This window comes from Danio rerio, chromosome 3, assembly GCF_052040795.2.
Source record: "Danio rerio strain M-AB ecotype USA chromosome 3, GRCz13ab, whole genome shotgun sequence".
Lineage (NCBI taxonomy): Eukaryota > Metazoa > Chordata > Actinopteri > Cypriniformes > Danionidae > Danio > Danio rerio.
Genome location: NC_141023.1, coordinates 17,138,366 through 17,160,034, shown reverse-complemented (window position 1 = coordinate 17,160,034; position 21,669 = coordinate 17,138,366). Strand labels below are relative to the sequence as shown.

The following is a 21,669-nucleotide window of genomic DNA, read 5'->3' as shown; positions in this document are numbered from 1 at the left end:
TCACACGTCACAATTAACTGAAGGAGATAATGTGGGCCAAGGTCAAAGACAGGCAGAAAGAATAATTAAAAGAGCATTTAATAGGCCATCGCATATCTATTTAAGGACACTGATGGAAAGAATGAGAGAAGAGAAAGACGGAGGGAGACTGTTAAAAACGTGTTGCGAGATGTGTGTTTTGCATGAGAGTGGAATACTGAAGGAATACAAGCAGGAAAAAAATGAATTAACTTTTGGATTGCATGTAGCTCTTTGTGGAAAAAAACGGTCTCTAGATGTTAGCTAAATCTGAAAAAAGAAAAAGATAATGACGACTTTAGCTTTATTAGTATTATATTACACAATTCATGCCAAATTTTTATTAATTTATTAATAAACTATTATCTGATCCTTGCTAATGTCGACTCACATCCAGGTTTTAAATCTTCCTCAAAACATCAAAGAATAGCAGGTATTCACTTTTTTGACATTTATGAAAACTACATTAAGCAGTGTTATTAATTTATTGTGTTTAATTTAAAACTAAATGTAAAAAGATTTACAAAAGGAGGATGGCCAATCTTTACACATGCACAGCAAAAAAAAAAGACCAATATATTGTAAATCCATATCAGAATTAAATATAATTTTCATTATTGGTAACAGTAAGAACAGTGATGAGGTCTCGGGCTTCAACATTTCGCAAGACTAAATCGCAACAAGATTTCTTTTGGAAGAGTTGTCTCGAGAGTTGAGATGTTATGATGGAGCATGAGGGTGAATTAAGCACTGAAGAGTGGAGGCTAGGCATGGGCTGGTATAGATTTCTGGCGGTATGATAACCTTGTATAAAATAAAATAGATTCATTTTAAATGTCTGGGTAAAAAACAAACACTTTTTTTCCACTTTAAACACAATATGATTCTGATTCCTGAATATATTTTATTTTGTGAAAGATTTCTAATATTTTGGAGCAGTAGACATGACAGACTGAATCATTCAAATGAATCATAGACTTCTGCTGTCTTCATTAGTTTCAAAACATATTTCTTTACAATTTAAAACAGCATCTTTGCATATCCTTTCGGAATGAACCGTCAACTTATCCAGCATATGTTTTACACAGCGGATGCTCTTCCAGCTGCAACCCATCACTGGGAATCATCCATACACTCTCACATTCACACATATTCACTATGGTCAACTTAGTTCACCTTTATTCAATTCACATATTGTAGCGCATGTCTTTGGACTGTGGGGGAAACCCGAGCACCCGGAGGAAACCAATGCAACCACAGGGAAAACATGCAAACTCCACAAAGAAATGCCAACTGACCAAGCTGGGACTCAAACCAGCGTCTTCCTTGCTGTAAGGCGACAGTGCTAACCGCTGAGCTACCGTTTTCACAACATATTTTTCTAAATATATCTTTTGTGATTAACAGAAGAAGGAACTATTAATTTTTCTTTTTTTTTCTGTGAATTAGCCCTTGAAGTATTTATGTACTCTCTCTCTCTCTGTTTAAGGCAGGTACAGAGCTTTACTGTATTCCACCCAATCACCCTTGCACCTATACCTCCTCCACACCAAACCCAGATCACCATCTAAAATACACACACAGACACACACAGTATGGTCTTGTTCTAAATGCTGGCTCTATGTGTTTGTGTGCTACTGCAGTAAAAGGGAATAGTTTATCATCAGGTGAAGGGAAAGCTTACTAGATGACCAAAGCAACACACACCAGTAACTCATTACAAATGCAACACTAACACAGACACACACACGCGCAACTGTAATATCCAAATTAAGTAGCAACACACACCAAAAGTAGCACCTCACACCAATAACATCCGACAAATGCTGCCACACACACACGTTAAGAATTGCATGTTTTAAATGACAGCGAGACATTCTACATTTCGTTTTTATTGTAAAATATATATTATAACTTGGTCCACACGAAATCTCCACGCACAGATTTCCGCAGATTTTTAGCCCATCATTGATTCTGTTTGTTGACTTGTGTAAATGTGTGTAAATTAATATTTATTCAGTTTTTAAAATTAATTTCAGTAACATAATTGACTAATATGAAGATATTCATATGATTTATTTACAATATTGTTTGTAAAGTTAGATTTTCTGTCTTTTTGTCGATCTATTATATGAGAGACTTGCTTTGTTTACCAAATAAAGTGGATCTAACTGGATTTACATTGTAAACATTAAATACAAGTTCAAAAGGTATTACATTTTCTTTCATATATTAATGTTTTAGTTATGATACTTCCAAAATAATTCCCCATAAATCCGCAGATTTTTACCAAAATTCTGTGCAGATATAGCAAAAAATGTACGTAGATTCCGTCTGGCCCTAATTATAACAAAGTAGTTCACACAGTAAAATAATATTTATGGAATGGCTATATTGGCAGCGTTTAAGCCTGGTTTATACTTCTGCATCGAGTGATCGGCGTGACTCACGATGCATGCTTTACACATTGCTGTGCATTTATACTTCTGCCCGCTGTTTGTGTTGCTCTGCAGTAACACTTCCGAAATGCTAGCTCGCAGTGGGGCTCTGCATCGAGTCTCTGGTATTTTGCTTTTCCATCCAAATCTCCTTCACAGGACTCGACACTTGTAAACACTCACTTTATCGGGCTCACAGCTCTCAGCACTGCCCACACTCATCAGTGCTACCAAGCCGACCAGTCACAGAGCTTGCGCTACGTGTCGTTGCAATGTTTAGTTAAATTTGAGAGGTGCGTTTCAGCGTCGGCAATGACCACGGCAAGGGCTATGAGACCACGCGCAGACTGTGCCGGAGCATACGCATGCGCTTGATGCAGAAGTATAAATCAGCCTTTAGCCAAACAGCTAAAATAGGCCGAGCATATTTTTTATTAATATTAAAAATCAATCAATAAAAACTAGCCACTGCTTGATTTTTTTTTTTTTTTTTTACGTATGTTTTTTAGCAAACAAAAAATGTAATTGTATTTTGTTTTTATTTTATTAGACTATAATTTTTAGGCTACACAACTTCTACGTAACATTGGCTCTGATTGCAGATATCCTAAAGATATGCTCAAAGACATTTATACCTGTTAATTTCAGTGCTGTAATTTAAAAGATTCGCAAAGTCTTCAGCTTTTCGAACTGTCAGGTTCAGTTTCGCGACTTGACGCTTGCGTGGCATCTACGTAACGTCATCGATGTCTGGATGACTGCAAGAGCAAGATGCAAGAGCAAGACCTCAGATTCGATGTGTGACTGCACAACACAGTTATTTACTGCAAATTTTTAATACTGGCTCATCTAAATTGGCTTTTCATTTGATTGAAAGCTGAAATACTGCCAGACAGACGAACTTTCGGTTTTGAAAGAGAACGGCTATAGTGATAAAAGACTGGACACAAACAGTTGGTGGAAACACACACACACGATACACTCTTGTAGGCCTATTCATAATTGGTTTTTTTAACACTAAACGCATAATAATTCCAAAAAATAAAAGTGGACCTTCGGAAAAAGTGTTCACTGCAGTTTCAGCAATTTTTGTTGTTGTTTTGTATCTTTACGGTTGGCTTGTCAGTGCCGCGGTTTTGCTTAATCACTTTTGTTTTAATAAAAGAAGATTATAAAGCCTAATTTAGTTCTTCAGTGTAATATAGTTATTTAGTTTAATCAGTTTACTTTATAAAAATATAAATTATTTTGTGCTTTTTGAATTTAGGCATAGGCAGGGTACAACATTTAATTTTACTTATAAACATTATAGTTTTAATATCTCATTTATAATAACTGATTTATTATATATTTGCCCTCATGACAGTAAAAAATATTTTACTAGATATTTATCAAGACACTTTAATACAGCTTAAAGTGACATTTAAAGGCTTAACTAGGTTAATTTGGTTAACTAGGCAGGTGAGGGCAATTAGGCAAGTTATTGTATAATGATGGTTGGTTCTGTAGAAAAAATATATATAGCTTAAAGGGGTTGATAATTTTGACCTTAAAATGGCTTCTAAAAAAATTAAAAACTGCTTTTATTAGCCAAAATAAAACAAAAAGACTTTCTCCAGAAGAAAAAAATTGATCAGACATACTATGAAAATGTCTTTGCTCTATTAAACATCATTTGGCAAATATTTAAAAAATTTGGGTGCACCTAACTCTTGTGCTAATGCACCTAAGAATAAAAGTTGCACAAGTGCAACCAGGAAAAAAAAGTTAGTCTAGAGCCCTGTAACATCCAACAAAAGTAGCAAAACACACACAACAAATGTAGCAACAAACCAGTAGCATCCAACAAAAGCAGCAGCACATACCAGTAACATCTAACAGATACAGCGACACACAGACACAACAGCAACATCCAACAAAAGTAGCAACACACACCAGTAACATCTTACAATTTCAGCAACACACATACGCATGGACACAAGTACCTATTCATCCACACCTCTTATACGCTGATATAAACATTCAGAGCGGCTCGGCTATGAATGACTCACTGTGGATTCTTCGTAGTTACGCATCATCAACATCACTAAACCCCTTCAAAAGAAAAAAAGCTGATAGAAAACACCATTTCACCTTTCAAAGAAACCCCCATCTCAAGCCATCATAAAGAGCAGATCAAGAGACACACAGAGGGAAGTATAAATAGATAGCGGGAGGATGAGAAAAGGAGAAATAAGGGGATATAAAGTCAAGAGTGTGAGTCAGGCCGGTCCAGACGTCAGCATCTCCTCCAGGAGCCATTGAGAGCTTCAGGACGCCGGTGGTGCGCTGAGGGTCACATGGGGAGACCCAGACCAGCAGGGGTGTGTGTTTGGTTCTCGAGAGCCTCATTAATGTTGCCCACCACAGCACCTCCACAAACACACATTAAAGTTCTCTGCCTCTTTGCTGTTTCCCACAATCCAAGACTTTTGATTTTGTCAAGAATAATGAAAACAAGATGAAAAGCTGTCACAACTCTCTCTCACTCCATAATAATAATAATGATAAATATAGCTGCAAGCAGCAATTAAGGGGCCAAGCACTATTGGCCATAAGGTGGCGCTGCTCCAGACGTTTTTGAGTACTTTCAGGGCATGGGGTTGAAGATGCATACCATGTTTTGTAATGATATGTGAATGTGTTGGTAAAATATAGCATTTTTGGCCAAAAATCAAAATGGGCGACGCCCAAAATGGCTGACCTGTGAAAATCAGACATCATTCGACTCGGCATGCTCTGCCGGATGTAATGAGACCAGTTTCATGAGTTTCGGACGAAAGGTTAAGACGTTATAAGCCAAAAAGCAATTTTTTAGTATATCCGGACCACTAGGGGGCAGTGCGCCGAAACTCCGCAATTAACCTTAGACCCTAGTTGTCATAACACACACCAAGTTTGGTGTGAATCGGTGAATGCATTACAGAGATATTGCCTCAAGTCCATTTTCGCAAGTTCTACGTTAAATTAGTTCGTAAGTTAAACAAAAACGGTTGGTCTAATCAACATGAATTCCATAACTTTTGGTTGGCATGGTCTGTAGATCATGTGATTCAATTTGGGTGATAATCGGAGAAACGGCCTAGGACGAGTTCGATCAAATAGGTTTTTCGAATAATTTAAAATAGCGCGAAAAAATTCATGACGGAAAATGACGTCATAGGGTGGGTTTGAATCGGACTGAGCCAAGGAATCAGAGGAAAAAAGAATTTTGATTGTAGCCCATTCGGTTCAAAAGTTATGATGATAAATGTATGTGAAAGTTTGGACAAGTGGTGGCGCTAGAGAGTTTGATTTTGAGACTTCATAATTGGCCTGATTAATGTTAATACTGGCCTCTATCATTGTGCCAAATTATACAACTTTCCCGCATACGCCTATATGGGCTGCCATTCAAATCCGGCGGAAGAAACGGAAGAAGAAGAAGAAGAAGAAGAAGAATAATAATAATAATAATAATAATAAGAACACTAACGAAAGCAATAGGTGCCTACGCACCTACGGTGCTTGGCCCCTAATAATAATAATAATAATAATAATAATAATAATTCCTTACATTTATATAGCGCTTTTCTGGGCACTCAAAGCACTTTACACATAGGGGGAATCTCGTCATCCACCACCAGTGGTCAGCATCCACCTGGATAATGCGACGGCAGCACACCACACACCAGCTGATTGGTGGAGAGGAGACAGCGTGATGAAGCCAGTTATGACATGGGGATGGTTAGGAGGCCATGATGGACAGAGGCCAGTAGGCAGAATTGGCCAAGATGCCAGGGTTAAACCCCTACTCTTTTCGAAGGACATTCTGGGATTTTTACATGACCATAAAGAGTCGGGACCTCGGTTTAACGTCTCATCCAAAATATGGCATTCACTGAGCAGTATAGATTCCCCGTCACTATACTTGGGCATTAGGACCCACACAGATGACAGGTTGGGCGCCTCCTGCTGGCCTCACTAACACCACTTCCGGCAGCAACCTAGCTTTCTACTAAGACACGTACATGACGACAACCTAGCTTTTTATAAGTTTGCTATATAAATTTACATAAGCTAGTTCCAAATTGACAACAATTTAAGAAAAAAGTTATTGTCACGGTCCCTAATTTAAATACGACTCGTGCACTAAAGACAAAGTAACAACGACCAAAGTGCTCCAGCTAAATTATTTATTAACATAACCAGCAAAACAATCCAAAATGACAAGAGATGGGGAAGCCAAACAACATAATAAATAACAATAAAAAAAAAACCTAAAGCAGGTTGGAGCTCACCACTCCAAACAAATATTAATAGGAAAGCAAAGCATAAAGGAGAACACAACAATAAATACGTCAAAAACTGTGGTGATGTGGAGGAATGAGGGATCGCGAGAAGCCCGCTTCTGTCTGTTTTAAAGGCCTGACACCACCAAATCAACTGATAGAAAACTGAAAAAATACAAACAAGATCAACTAAAAGTAATATTTAAGGGGAGGATTGAACACCACATGGAACACTTCCACCCCCAAAATAGTAACTGGTAAGCGAAACAAAAATACATTAAACACCACCCATCACCATATGGTAATATGCGACATTGCATCGGTCAGCACATTATCTTTACCAACAACATGTTTTATTTACAAGATAAAAGCTTGGACAAAAAAAGCCCATCTCCTTAAATGTTGGTTAGAATTACGCATTTTTTAATAAAGAAGGTTGTGATCAGTGTATACAGTAATAGGATAGGATGAAGATCCAATCATCAAATTCAAAACTCTAGCAGCCCAGGTGACAGAAACATTAAACCTATTGCCTTCCTGAGCACTGGCAGATTCCAAAGTGATGCAAATGATAAAGGCAGGGTCTCAAAAACTGTGCCCTCATCTCTGGGTGATACTTTCAAGCTGGTCAGGACAGGTAAAATCTCAGGATCTATTCAGGACCCTAAAACAAGAATTTCAACTTAAATTAGTTACGCTCGTTTTCTATACACTGCCACTCCAAAAATATAATAGACAGGATGACTCTGTCTCAAATCAGACTTGTTTTCAGACTTGTGTTAGACTTGCAGACTGGTTCAACTTCTTGAAGGTGCTGTTTGACTGCAGCACATCCAACACATCTCAATAAAGAATTCAGCTTGTAACGAGTCTCCTGAACTGGGTTCTCATTTTTCCAACACTATGGGTAAATTGTGTGCAAAAAGAAAGCTTGTCCACCCATTCAACATTGTGTTTCAGTTGGAAGCACATCAGCATACTGAAATAAAGGTCACAGCAACTTATTGTTTACATATACTTTAAATAAAGGTTTTAAGCTACTAGTAAAAATTGTATTTTAATTGGAAAAGAGAGTTAATAGATGTTTATAACATAATTAACATAACAATTAGGTTCAGATGTGCATGTTCCTTGCATTAGTTTAAATTAAGTCTGATTTTATTTGTCACTTTTGCTTTAAAATGTAAAGCACTTGATAGTTTTTTTTTAACATATATTGAGAACAAATAGCATTAAAAGATTTTGAAAAACAACATTTTGCTGGTCATTTACCGCTACCGTCAGACAGCATTTTGTGCCATTTAAATGAAGCAGCGTCAAAGCTAAAGTGATCATTTTCTCTTTTTTTCCCCAAATATAATCAACCCAAGCAAATGTTATTCACCAAAATGTTTGACACACACACATACTGTCCCACTAGTACATTGATTGAAAGACTGGCGCAAAGTGAAAATAAAGTGGCATTTTTGAAATGACAGAAAAACACATACCATGGTGAATACTACACAACACAAACAAATTAAATAAAACATAAACAGCTCCCGATTACAATCAACATGCAAATCAGCCAGCATAGTATCAGTAACATACTTTTATTTTTTGGAAATTGCATGGCTTCGCTTTGCATTACTATACTGTACCTGTTAAAGTTGCAGTAGGTGATTGTCATCAGAAACATTTGTTGTTGTGCTGGTTGAAAGTCTCTTCACAGTCCAATAGTAATGATTACAGTAAATTATCTAAATGTGTTTATATGTATTTTTATATTCTGGGTAAAGCATAAAACTAAAAAATTATCCAATTAAATCATCCAATTAAATAGAGTCGGACCGTCATCTCCCTTAATTCCGATAGGCAGGTCAGACTGTCTGTCAGCAAATGTAGATTCCTACTTCTGCGCATCTGTTCACGCAGATCCGCCATTAGCGCGTGCCCGTCTGCATCACAAATGCATGCGCGCGAGCGAGCGAGCTGCGGGCCACTCGCAGATGCTGAGTTGGAGCCGGAGGCGCTGAAGGACAGCCGAGCTCGGGCCGATTACTGTAAAGACAGGCGCGGGTATAATTGGCCCTTAAAGCGGCCGCGCGGTCACGAGACGGACCGGGAGAAATCAAATGCTGCATAGAAACTTTTGAAAATCCTGAATCAGTATTGGAGTTACTTTAGCACTCTGGAGGAAGGACGACACCATGGCTGAAGAATTACTGTTAGACAGGTAATGTTCTGTTTTGAAACTATTTTAGTCAGGCTAAGCTTATGTTAGAGTGTGTTGTGTTATGAATGACTTATATGCACAGACGTGTTGTTCAGCCACTGAAATCTCCCGGTGAAAGATTGAAGTGATTATTTTCAGTTTCATAAGGTTCTTTGACAGCATCTATAATGTAGATTTAACGTTATATTTAGTTTAACAACAAAACACCAGTAAATAGCGCTATTCCGCCTAACCTGCTTTATTGAGCTGAAGTTGCTTTTATATTCACATTGGGTCATTTTTGAACAATGACAGCCTTCCTATACTGTTTACCGCTAACGTTACTCTGAATATTCGCTCTAAAATAGCATGCAAGTGTGGCAAAGTAATACATGTAATTCCTGCACGGCGCTGGCACTAACTAACTGGCGAATGACATGAACTAGTGGGTTGTCTGTCGGCTGTTGTGACGCGGTCCGCATGCTCGCGATATCAGGGGGTGTGGCTTTGCATCACAGTCCCTCCCCGCCGTCCAAAGATAATATGCTAAGCGGTTAGCATTTTGACAGATCACCTACTGCACCTTTAAGTTTCATGCCAGTAATATGGTTTGCTCTATAATGCAGTGATCTATTGAGTGTGTGTGTGTGTGTGCATTGAAGAGCTGCTGAGCACAGTATAACAGCTGACAAGTCTGGAACACTGACACTGTATTTCAGCATCAGATCTGATGGCAGACACTGAATTAGAAGAGCATTTTTCTAACGTGCTTGAACCGCATCTGACAGAAGTATAACGGCTTTAACACACACCTTTCAAAACCAATGGCGTGGATCCCAAAAACACTCCCTAAGCAACTCAAAACATTATTGACAACCATTTTCTGATCAAGATTAACCAATTGTAAATGCTGTAAACGGAAGTTCACAGAATTCTACCAGAAGACGCTGGTCGCTATGTAGGTCTCCATGCAGCAATGAAGAAAAAGGTCTATAAGTCACACACAAAACAGTCACTGTCTATAGCAGGGGTGGCCAACCCTGTTCCTGGAGAGCCACCTTCCTGCAGATTTCAGTTGCAACCCATATCAAACACACCTGCCTGTAATTATCTTGTGGTGTCCAGGTCCTAATTAATTGGTTCAGGTGTGTTTGATATGGGTAGCAACTGAAATCTGCAGGAAGGTGGCTCTCCAGGAACAGGGTTGGCCACCCCTGGTCTACTGAAACTAAGGGTAAACAGCAAAGCATGCGGCCAGAGACTATTTTCACAAACAGCTCTGACAATCTGCCCTTAGTAGAAATAGCACATCATTTCTATTTACACTTTGTGTGAATACTATGAACTGCTATTTGCACCTAGTGTGAACAACAAGCTATTTGTTTCTATTTATACAGTACTTGATGCAAACAGTATCTACGACTATTTAAGCTACCTTCTAGCAGCTAGGTGAAAACAGGATATTGTGAAATCACACACGCACGCACGCACGGCTGAATGAGAGCGAGTAACATTCAGAGAAAGCATGGAGAGAGATTAGTGTGAATGCAGAACACTCACCCAACATAATCTGAGCTTTAATCAGAGCAGCGCTCGCTCTAAGCCATTACAGAAACACAGAGGTTAGTCTGGAGGCTCATACAGCAGGGCCTGGAGATGGAAAGAAACAACAAAACTACAGCAAATTGGAGAGAGTTCAAGATGCTCTTTGATCATGACACAGCTAAAAATCACCTCTGCTGCAATCATCAGCCTCTGCTTTTCTGTCTCACACACACACACACACACACACACATTTATCAGAAGAGTATTGATGCCATCTGAAAGTGCTTTGACATGCTAATACTGCTGATTTTAAAGTTTATATGAAAGCATCTTAACCAAGGCTCAAGTGTCTTGGATCGATACTCCCAAATGACTCTGTGTGTTTATGTGTGTGTGTAAAAGAAAGTGTGATAAAAATAATCCCAGGCTGATGCAATTGACTAACGCCTATCATTTTTCTCAATCCACAGGGATGCTGGGTATTTGTGGCAGTTTCATTTACTGTGATGCATTCTCTCCATCTATTCCTTCTCTCACACACGTCACGTACACACTACCCTTATCACTGTGGTCTCCAAAGCTCATTCAAAATGAAGGCTTGCCTTTCAGCTCAACATCTGCTTCCCGTTTTTCTGCACAGCGACGTACTGTAGTTTGTTAAAAACCATGTAATGATTGCACTTATTTTTTGCAGAGCCGTAGTGAAGTTGTATTCTAAAACAAAATCACTATCAGTCACAAAAACTATTTTAAATATCAAGTATGAATGATTTAATTTGACAAATAACACATGGTGTGTAATGCAACAACACAAAACACAGATTCATTCGCACCTAATGTCAGCTATATAAGGTAAAACAGATGCAAGATATTAAAAGCACAACATTTATATGGAGCCAGATCAGTCTCAAAAATAATACATTTACAAAATATGATTCATACATCCACAACACAAGAAACATTTACAAATTCCAATTCATAAGTTTAAATCATGATTCGTAAATACACAAAACCAATTCGTAAATTCAAAACAATTCAAAAATACACAAATCCAATTTGTAAGTGTAAAACAACTGGTTATTTTTTCCCAACTGTTTACACACAAAATGTTTTCATGTCACACAATTTCTAAAACCTCTCTCTCAAAATGCAATTCAGCTTTATTTGTATAGCGCTTTTACAATGTAGATTGTGTCAAAGCAACTTCACATAAATGGTCATAGTAACTGGATCAGAGTAGTTCAGTTTTTAGTGTTTAAGTTCAGTTCAGTTTAGCTCAGTTCAGTGTGGTTTGAAATCATTACTGAGAGTCCAAACACTGAAGAGCAAATTCATCGATGCGTAACTCTACAGATCCTGAACCATGCAAGCCAGTGGCGACCGTGGAAAGGGAAAAAAAAACACTTCACCAATAGGAGAGACCAATCACCAATCTCCAAAACCATGAGCTGTTTCTCAGCCTTGAACTCAGTTTTCAATTGTATAAAACACTTTTTTTAAAACGCTACGCACAATTCTCTAAAACGCAAAAATCTAACAGGAACCTACCTTCTTTTCTAAACACAACTAATCAAAATGCTACACATTCACACACACTCCTTAAATGTAAATTCAAAACAATTTGTAAATACACAAATCCAATTCAGAACTTCGAAACACGATTCATAATATACACACAAATGCAATTCATTTGGTGAAAAAATTTATGATTTTTACATGCAAGTTCCCAAATTGTGCTTTGTATTTACAAATTGGATTTTGTAAATGTGAATTGTGCTGTGCATGTATGAATTTTATTTTGTGAATGTATAATTTTTGAGAATGATTTGGCTCCATATTTTTACGATTATTTCATGGAAATATCCAAAAACCACTAGAATAGTGTTACTGCAAAAAATGCTTTTCTTACTTAGATTTTTTGTCTTGTTTCTAGTCCAAATATCTAAAAATTCTTATATAAAGAAGCATTTTCTAGACAAGCAAAACACACTGTCTTGTTTTAAGAAATAATATGCCAAAACTAAGTGAGTTTTTCCTTAAAACATGTTAAATAATCTGCCAATGGGGTAAGCAAAATAATCTTGTTTTTCCTTTTGACATAAGATTATTCTGCTTACCCCATTGGCAGATTATTTAACTTGTTTTAAGGAAAAACTCACTTAATTTTGGCATATTATATCTTAAAACAAGACAGTGTGTTTTGCTTGTCTAGAAAATTCTGCTTGATTTAAGAGTTTTTAGATATTTGGACTAAAAACAAAAAAATCTAAGAAAGAAAAGCATTTTTTTGCAGTGTATTGTGCTGACTTATGTACTTAGATTATCCTAAATATTATGAATACATGTTCAAATTCATAAAAATAAGCAATTTTAGCTCGTGACACAGACAATGTTTAGTGTGTTCATGCTAATGACATCACAAACCCTGGATTTCCAGTTTAATTTTGTGCCTTTCATTGTGCCTATATTTGAGAAACATCAAAGACACTTTAATATGTTGTGTGTTTTATTGGACCAAACAGAGCAGCATTATAAGAAGCCTAAAATGTATACCTGATAAAAACAGATCTGCTTATTTTCCTCATGATTAAGAGCAGAAAAAACAAAGCAGTGGACTGTGGCATAATAAAAGCTCTGCTGCTTTCATGCCGCATCTTGCTCATCTCTCATAATCAATTACTTCAGTGCTTCATTTCTCTTTGACGACTTCCAGCCTTAAGCCAGTTACACTAGAATTTAAGCATGCAAAATTCTGTCGTACTACACTGTGAAAAGGGGCAGGATAAAACAAGATGATTAGACATTTAAAAAAAAGAGAGATTGGTCCATTTTTTAAATTTCTGTCCAGAGAAGAGATGTTTCGATTGGTTTAACGCAATTACGTGATGTGATTTCGCAGGTTAGAGTTCACTAAGCCTGAACTTTATAATGCAGCGAACTGCGAAAGTTGTTGCATGAGGGCTGATGCATTCAAGTGCGTATGAATGGATGTATATGGGGCGAAAAGTGCAGTGTGACCACAGCTTTTCTCTGCTTCATACAACGATGATAAAACATGTTATACTTTAGTTCATAATTTTAACACTCAATCACTGCAACATCAAACATTGTTTGTTGTGAATATGTGCCCTCTAGTGGCGAAAACTACATACAGTACTGTGCCATTAAGGAACAATACCACTTAATTTAATATAAGTAAATAAAAGAAAGAAAACAAATCAGCTTGTAGTACGATGAGGCCATTTGTGTAAATAGTTTTGAAAGGGGAGTTATTTTACTCTAACTTTTATCTGAACTATGAAGTTTACAAAGGATAAATTCGAGAGTAAACCTAAAATGTTTAAAAAAAAAAAAACTTAACACTAAGCCATTCAAGCTACATAGAATTAGGTCACTTTACAATAAGGTTTCATTAGTTAATGTTAGTTTGAGTATTTACAAGCATGAACTAATAATGAACGACACTTGTACAGCATTATAGTTCAACATTCACTAATGCATTAATAATATCTACATTCATGCTTGTTAACATTAGTGAATGCACGATAGTAAATGCATGAACTAACATTAACTAATGAAACCTTATTGTAGTGTTACCTAAAATTATGAAGACGACACTGAATAAAATCCATTTAAAGGGAAGTGCTACTACACCTTAAGCTTTGTTTAAAAAAAATTTTTTTTTAAAGTGAGTATTTTCTCTTACTAAAACTTAACTCAGCTTCAGATGTGAAACCTCTCAAGGATGAAGCCCTTTTCCATCTTTTTTACAGGCACACACAGCTCACCTTGAAACACTTTTATGAGAAGGAGTGGCTGCTTAACACTTCGCTCTTTTTCTGAGAGAAAAAAGCTGCCGGTACTCACACACATAATACCCAAATAAAAACATTCTGCTCCGTGCTAAAAGGCGAACAGTGCCCTCATTTATGTTGGACAAGCTTGAAGGTGCCTGGGAAAAAAAGTGCCAACCTGTTCCTACACACACTCCAACTCTGTTCAGAGTGTTTGTTGGCTTTCTGTGGACCCGCACAAAACCTCTCTGTGGCACTGAGGAGACCAGTGATTCTCAAATGAGTGTGTGTGTGTGTGTGTGTGTGTGTGTGTGTGTGTGTGTATTAGGGATGCGGCAATAAAGTTAGCCTATGGTTCAATACACACCTCTGTACTTTTAGCACGATTTTCGGTTGGTTCTCACACACAAGTTAAGGAGAAAAAAATTAAACCTATTTATTGCAATACCCCTTTATTTTTCTTAAAAGCCAAGAAAAGTATACCTGTTTTTATATAATAATAAAAAAACACTGAAGTCTCACAGCTGCTGGTAGCACATGTACAAACTATGGAACACATAAATTCCTACACTTTGAAAATAAAAAAACATGTGAAGTTAATAAACATAAATTGACCACTTCAAATAAACATATTTGTACTTCAGTAAACAAATAAACCAACTTAATTAAACTTAACAGTACTCCAGTACAGTATCCTACATTCAGAATGTAAAGTGCAATTCCAATTAGGTCAGCTATCTATTCCTGTACTTTGAGGTTCTTCTGTAAAAAGATAAGCCTGTCAACATTCTGGGGATTGTTGTTTTTTTTGGAGGACTATATTACCTTCTCTGCTATCCTGCCTTCAGACAGTGATATTGCTAACACAGGGAGAACATGCAAACTCCACAGTTCACACAGAAATGCCAACTGACCCAACCAAGGATCGAACCAGCTACCTTTTTGCTGTGAGGCAATCGGGCTACTTAATGCGCCAGCATGCAGCCCAGAAGTTTCATCATGGCAAGGATAAAATAAATCAGCTATTGGAAAAGAGTTCTTAAAACTATTATGTTTAGAAATGTGTTGAAAATCGTCTCTCCGCTAAACAGAAATTGGGGAAAATATAAACAGGAGGCTAATTATTCAGGGGAGCTAATAATTCTGACTTCAACTCTATATATTTGGTCACTCAGTACAATAAGGTTTAATTAGTTAATGTATTTACTTACATGAGTTAATTATAATTTTTTTTTTTTTTTTTTTTACAATGGAAATCAAGTATTGACAATCACAGTATTATTAGACAACTCATATTTGAATTTAAACTCAGCTGCTTTTTTCTTGTGAACTACATGTACAAATATTGGACAGAACTAAATATATAACATATATATCAAATACTGTATAAATGAGAGACAGAGAGAGGGAGAGAGAGAGATGCTACACACATACACACACACACACACCTAGATTATTATAACTGAATCATTGTAAATATACTGATTATTAATGACATAAATTAATAATATAATATATGAATGATATGATATAGTGAATAATAATATGATATATTTTATATTATATTAATTATTCATATTTTTGTTTAATTATTTTATGTATATTTCTTTTTTTTTTTTTTACTACTACCAGGGCTTTACATTAACAGTAGATTTCAGCGTTGACGGGTTAAACAGACACCTCCACTAGCCACTTTGGCCAGTTGAAAATCTGCTACAAAGTGTAGTTTTCATAAAAGCAGGGTTCGACAATAAGCATGACCCAATATTCGTGCAAATTTGATTTTAGAATCAAGAAGCAGCACGACTGACAAAAATAACTGTTCACGCGAGCAAAACAGCAAAAAAGAAGGTAAATACCGAACGAGAGGATGATCGCTCGTGCTCATAGGTGATGTGATGCGCGCGATTGTTAAAAAGCACACGCGCTCCTGTTTACTTGCGCAAAGCAACCATGCCTAGAGGAAACGCAACTGGTGCGATCACTTCCCTTTGAAATAGACACGACAAAGACAGATGACCGTTCACCCACAGACAGTCCTGCTGCTTTCAAGAGCTCAAGATAAAAAAACAAACAAACACATATTCTTTTGTAAGCAGTAGCAGTCGCTGCTTTCATTTTATATATTGTATAATATTGTATTGTATAATATTGTTTGAACAAATTATTAACAGGCCCATCTTACCCGTGTGCACGTGAACATCCTTTCATTATCAAACACGGTATGTTTCACCTGCTGTCTTTTGCTAACAGTTATTTTTGTTAATATGGTTTAATTATATATTTTTTTTCAATAACATTGCTTTAATGGGAGATTACTCCCCATTTATGTATAGTTAACTGCTGATCTGAGACTTTTAGCCAGGACAGATTGCTGTGCATATTTTAGATACATGACAATAATTCTTTTTTAAATGTAATGTTTTTTTAAGGAAAAGTTTTTTTAATTAAAAAGTGCACCTATAAAGATATATTTTCCTTGTTTTGACACATAAAAAAATGTGGCTAAGAAATACTTATTTGGTGTGGTTAGAGATAAATTTGGTAAATCCTTCATTTTGAGCCCTGAAAAGTCATGTGAAATAAGAACTGATTGCATTGTGACACAATCCATTTGCTCATGCACACTGAGCAAGCTAATACACAATACACACAAGAAGTTCAGTGAATGAGAAGGCATGTGGACATAACACAACATCTAAATCAAGTCATTTTAGCATGTCAAAGTCAAATTCATGCATATAAAATATGTTTTCCCAACAAGAAAATTGTGGCTAGTGAAAATGGCGAGTGGCTAGTAATGTTGGAAATTTTATTGAATGCTATTTGTCACCATTTGGATAAGAGTGGGGCTTTTGTGCGGCTGTTGTTTGTAGACTTCTCATCTGCTTTCAATTGTTTGCAACCTAATATTTTAGGGGAGAAACTTATCACCCAGTTTAATTTTAGCCATAGTATAGTCTTATGGATTATAAACTTTTTAACATGTAGGAAACAAAGAGTTAGGGTAAATGGGGCACTATCCGACGTCATTAATATTACTACAGGCTCTCCACAAGGCTGCTTACTTTCTCCTGTTCTTTTTATATTATATACAAACAGGGCCGGAGTGGGACTCCTTTTCAGCCCTGGAGTTTCAAGCCTCAGACCGGCCCACCTCAGTTCACGACTGACTATATTAAAATAAGGTCATTTCCAATTCAGTTTCTAATGACACTATCACGTCTTTTTTTGAGAAAACAACTGCTTTAGATCTTCAAATGTTCAACAACCCTAACAGTCTTATATGTCCTAACAATAAAAATGAAAAAAATAAATAAATAAATTACTCAGACGAGGACCGAACCCGGGTCTGCGGGGTCGAAAACTAATGTGCTATCCACAGAACCACAACAGCTGTTCAGTGAATGTTGACCAAGTTATATCATCATTAACCTGCAGACTGCAAATTGTTTAGAAAATAGATAAAAAAAAAAGTAGAGCTGCGGTAAAATAATGAATAAAAAGGCTGTGGTCAAGTAAATAGATAAATAAATTTAAAAAGTGTGACTGCTGAGAGCAACCGATTCTGGAGCTAGAGATTCTGGCCCTCGCGGCCAAAAAACGGACCGGCCCACCAGGGATTTTCCCGGTCCTCCCGATTAGCCAATCCGGGCCTGTATACAAATGACTGTCAGAGTACACAGGAAAATAGGTACTTGGTTAACTATGCAGATGATACAGTGCTTTTATCTTTGCTTTCTCACTCAGACCAGGAATATGGTTCAGTCCTGCATGATTTTATCTCATGGTGTAATAAAACGAGACTAGACCTGAATGTGTCATAAACCAAAGAAATGCATATCAACTTTGGCAAAAAACAAACACCTGCTCTCCAAAGTGTGCTAATCAATGACACACAGGTAGAGGCTGTGGAGGAATATAGGTACCTAGGAACAATTATTAACAACAGGTTGAAATTTGATCAAAATACACATACAATAGTAAATAAGGCTCATCAAAGACTGTTTTTATAACGGAAACTCAACTCCTTTAATGTAGAGAAAGTTATTCTTAAGACCTTTTACAATTCATTTATTGAAAGTATTTTGTCCTTTTCCTTTATTTGTTGGTTCTCTTCACTGTCTATAAAAACAAAAATCGTTTTCAAGGCATCGTTAATTTGTGTTCAAAGATTTTCCCCTGCAAAGTCTTGCATACTATTACGAACAGCAGGAGTTGAGGATGGCACATAAAATATTAGGAGACAAAACACATGCCTTACATAAACATTTTCAGTGGATTCCTCTTTGTCGACTTCTAAGGACAATAAGATGTTCAACAAATCGTTATAAATTTATTTTTGTGCCTGAAGCAATTAGGTTATGTAATACATGTAGTTAATCGATGGACTATAATTTGTTTTTTGTACTTGCTGTTAAGTGTTGATGTTTATTGTGTTAAGTGTCATTTTGTTATACTGTATGTGAAGCACCACCATGTCGAATTCAATTGACCCAAGGGGATTAATAAAGTTTTAAACTAAAAATAAACTATTAGCCACAGTGGCTGGTGGTCAAAAAAGTTAATGTCAAGCCCTGACTACTACTACTATTTATTGTGTTTACTGTGTATTTTATTATATGTGTATGTTCTATTATCTTTAATGTAAACTTTATAAATGCTTTGGCAATACATTTGTAACATTTGACATGCCTATAAAGCAATTATTGAATTAAATTAATATTAGTTTAAACAAGCTGAGAAGAAAAACTAAGTGAAAAAGAAAAATCAAGCATCTAAAAAGATTTCCTAATCCAAAATGGTGGAATCATGTTTGTTTGTGTGTTATTTTTTATAACTTTCAAAACCAGCAGTGTCAAAAAATGAAATAACTAATCAATCACATCAACTTTCGATAAACCACCCCAAGCACCTGTCAGTCCACACTCCACTTTAACACCACCAACCAGAATAGACCCATTATTAGGTCACAATCAACCACCGAGGATTAGAATCACAGTCCTAAATCATCAGAGCTCTAAAAGCAAGAGCTGCGACTAAACTAAACAACAGCGCATGCTTGAGTGTGTATGTTGTTGCTGGACCTCCTGTGGTAGAATCCAAACATTTGTCACAGTTCCTGACACTCATCATACACCTATAATTTGCGCGTGTAGACACGGCGCATATAAATATATACAGCCTGCTTGATTTGTGTCTCCGTATGCATGTGCGTCGTTCTGTACAGTCGGGAAGAGAAAGCAGCGGTAGCCACCGGCTGTCAGGTGATGAGAAATGAGAGAGGTCACAGCGCTGAAACATTAACCCAGCAGACCTCCGAGACCCCGCTGAGCAGAGGCCAGTTCCTGCTGACCGTGGCCCAGAGTCAGGCACTCTACGCTGGGGGACAGAGACAGCATGATGAGGGGGTGCTGGAGGCGCACTTCACAAAAGGGCAGGTTGTGTGCCCTTGGGGCCTAGACAGCTGTCAGACACCATAGCAAACACAGAACTGAAGCACATGAACAAGGACACACACGCTTATACACGGGGGAAAAAAAGAGCAACCGAGGGTTAGAAGAACAGAGCCGCGCTACAGGGAAAGGGGAAGGAGAGTTGACAGGGGTTTGTCTCACTTGACCGCACTGTCTACTGAAGTGATGAAAGCCACCAGGATGGCATTTGGTGTAGATATACACGTGTGCACATGCTTTACTGTGTCCAGAACAGATTCCAGGGACAAACAGTTCATCCGTCCACACTGAATGGGTATGTGCTGTGTGATGTGGAACATTAAAAGGATAGTTCACCCCAACAATTTAAACACGCTTTACTTGTTTCACATCTTTAATAGTTTCTTTTTTCTGTTGAACGCATTGTTTTCAAAGACACAATATACTCAACAATCTTGAAAATAATTCATTTTGCCTTGAACAGAAGAAAGAAACAAATAAATGTTTGGTTCTGATTGGTTTTTAACCATTTATCAGGGGAAAAACTATACATGGCAAAATCATTAACATTAATTACAATATAATCAAAACAATTTCCCAGAGATGGGTTGAGGCTGGAAGGGCATCTACTGCGTAAAAAATGTGCTGGATAAGTTGGCGGTTCATTCCGCTGTGGCGACCCCTGTTTAATAAAGGGACTGAGCCAACAAGACAATGAATGAATGAATAATCAAAACAAATCATATTTCAAAGAAAGCAGAAAACCATCTACTTTCATAATATTTATTTCTCCTACTATGGAAATCGACTTTCTTCAAAATATCTTCTTTTGTGTTCAACAAATGTAAATGTAAATATAATGGGCTATGAATTTACTGTGTGGCATGGAAACATTACAGTTCTATCTATAGCTAAGCTTGAAAGGCTGTTGAAGGGAAAACCGATTCTTACAATCTCTCTATGAGCAATCAGTTCGGGACGAAGCTCTTAAAACATTATCTGACCCCTCGCACAGTTTATTTTGTGAATATGAGATACTGCCTTCCGGTCAACGATACAGGTTGCCTGATGCAGATACAATCATTTTAAGAAATCATTTTTTAATTGTATTGATGATTGAATGTGTGTAGATTTGTGTTTTTGATGTCTGTTTTTTTGTTCAGTGTATGTAAATATGGGCCTAGAGTCCAAAACAAATCTCCCCAATTGGGGAAAATAAAGTGTAAACAAACAAACAAACAAAAAAGTTTGAAACCACTTGATGGAGATTAAATGTAATTTTTGATTGGTTAATTTCACCTCTTGGTTAATTTAATCTGTTATCAGGCGAGGAACCATACATTGCAAAATAATTTAAATTGATAACAATGTGAAGTTTTATAAACTAATTTCAAAAGGAGCACGTGATATGAATGAGCACTGTTGGATTCTCATCCGTAATCAGCAATAATCCAATCAGATTGATCAAATTTACAAAAAATAGACTGATTTTATCCTACTGCCTTATCTTTGTTTTGGAAAAATCCCCCCTTCCACCCCATCTCCTCCTTTTCCTCCCTTTTCTAAGTTGAGCTCTCGAGACCTAACCTGATCTTGGACCCCCTTTATATGCTTATTGACCAGGTGGGAGCCTTGGCCTCAATTATCTCCGAGCTCAGGGTTGTCTCCCAGGACAGTTTTAAATCTTTAAGTTTCCTTTTTCTGTTAAAACATAAGAAGATAATGAAAAAGCTAAAAATGTGTAATCATTTACTTCCATAATATTTGTTTAGCCTACTAATGAGGTGAAATTTCTTCAAAATAACCTATTTTGTGTTCAACAGAAGTAAAAAAAAAAAAAAGATTGTTTAGTTTTTAACCCTTTATCTGGTGAGACTGTATATGGCAACATCACTTACATTGATTACATTATAATGTTTCTTTTTTTCATAAGTT

At 36.8% G+C, this 21,669-nt stretch overlaps 1 protein-coding gene across 12 annotated transcripts in view; it reads right to left on the bottom strand.

Moving 5' to 3' along the window:
• Positions 1 to 21,669, bottom strand: part of znf385c (zinc finger protein 385C) — a 259,074-nt gene that overhangs the window by 188,590 nt on the left and 48,815 nt on the right. The window lies entirely within an intron of this gene.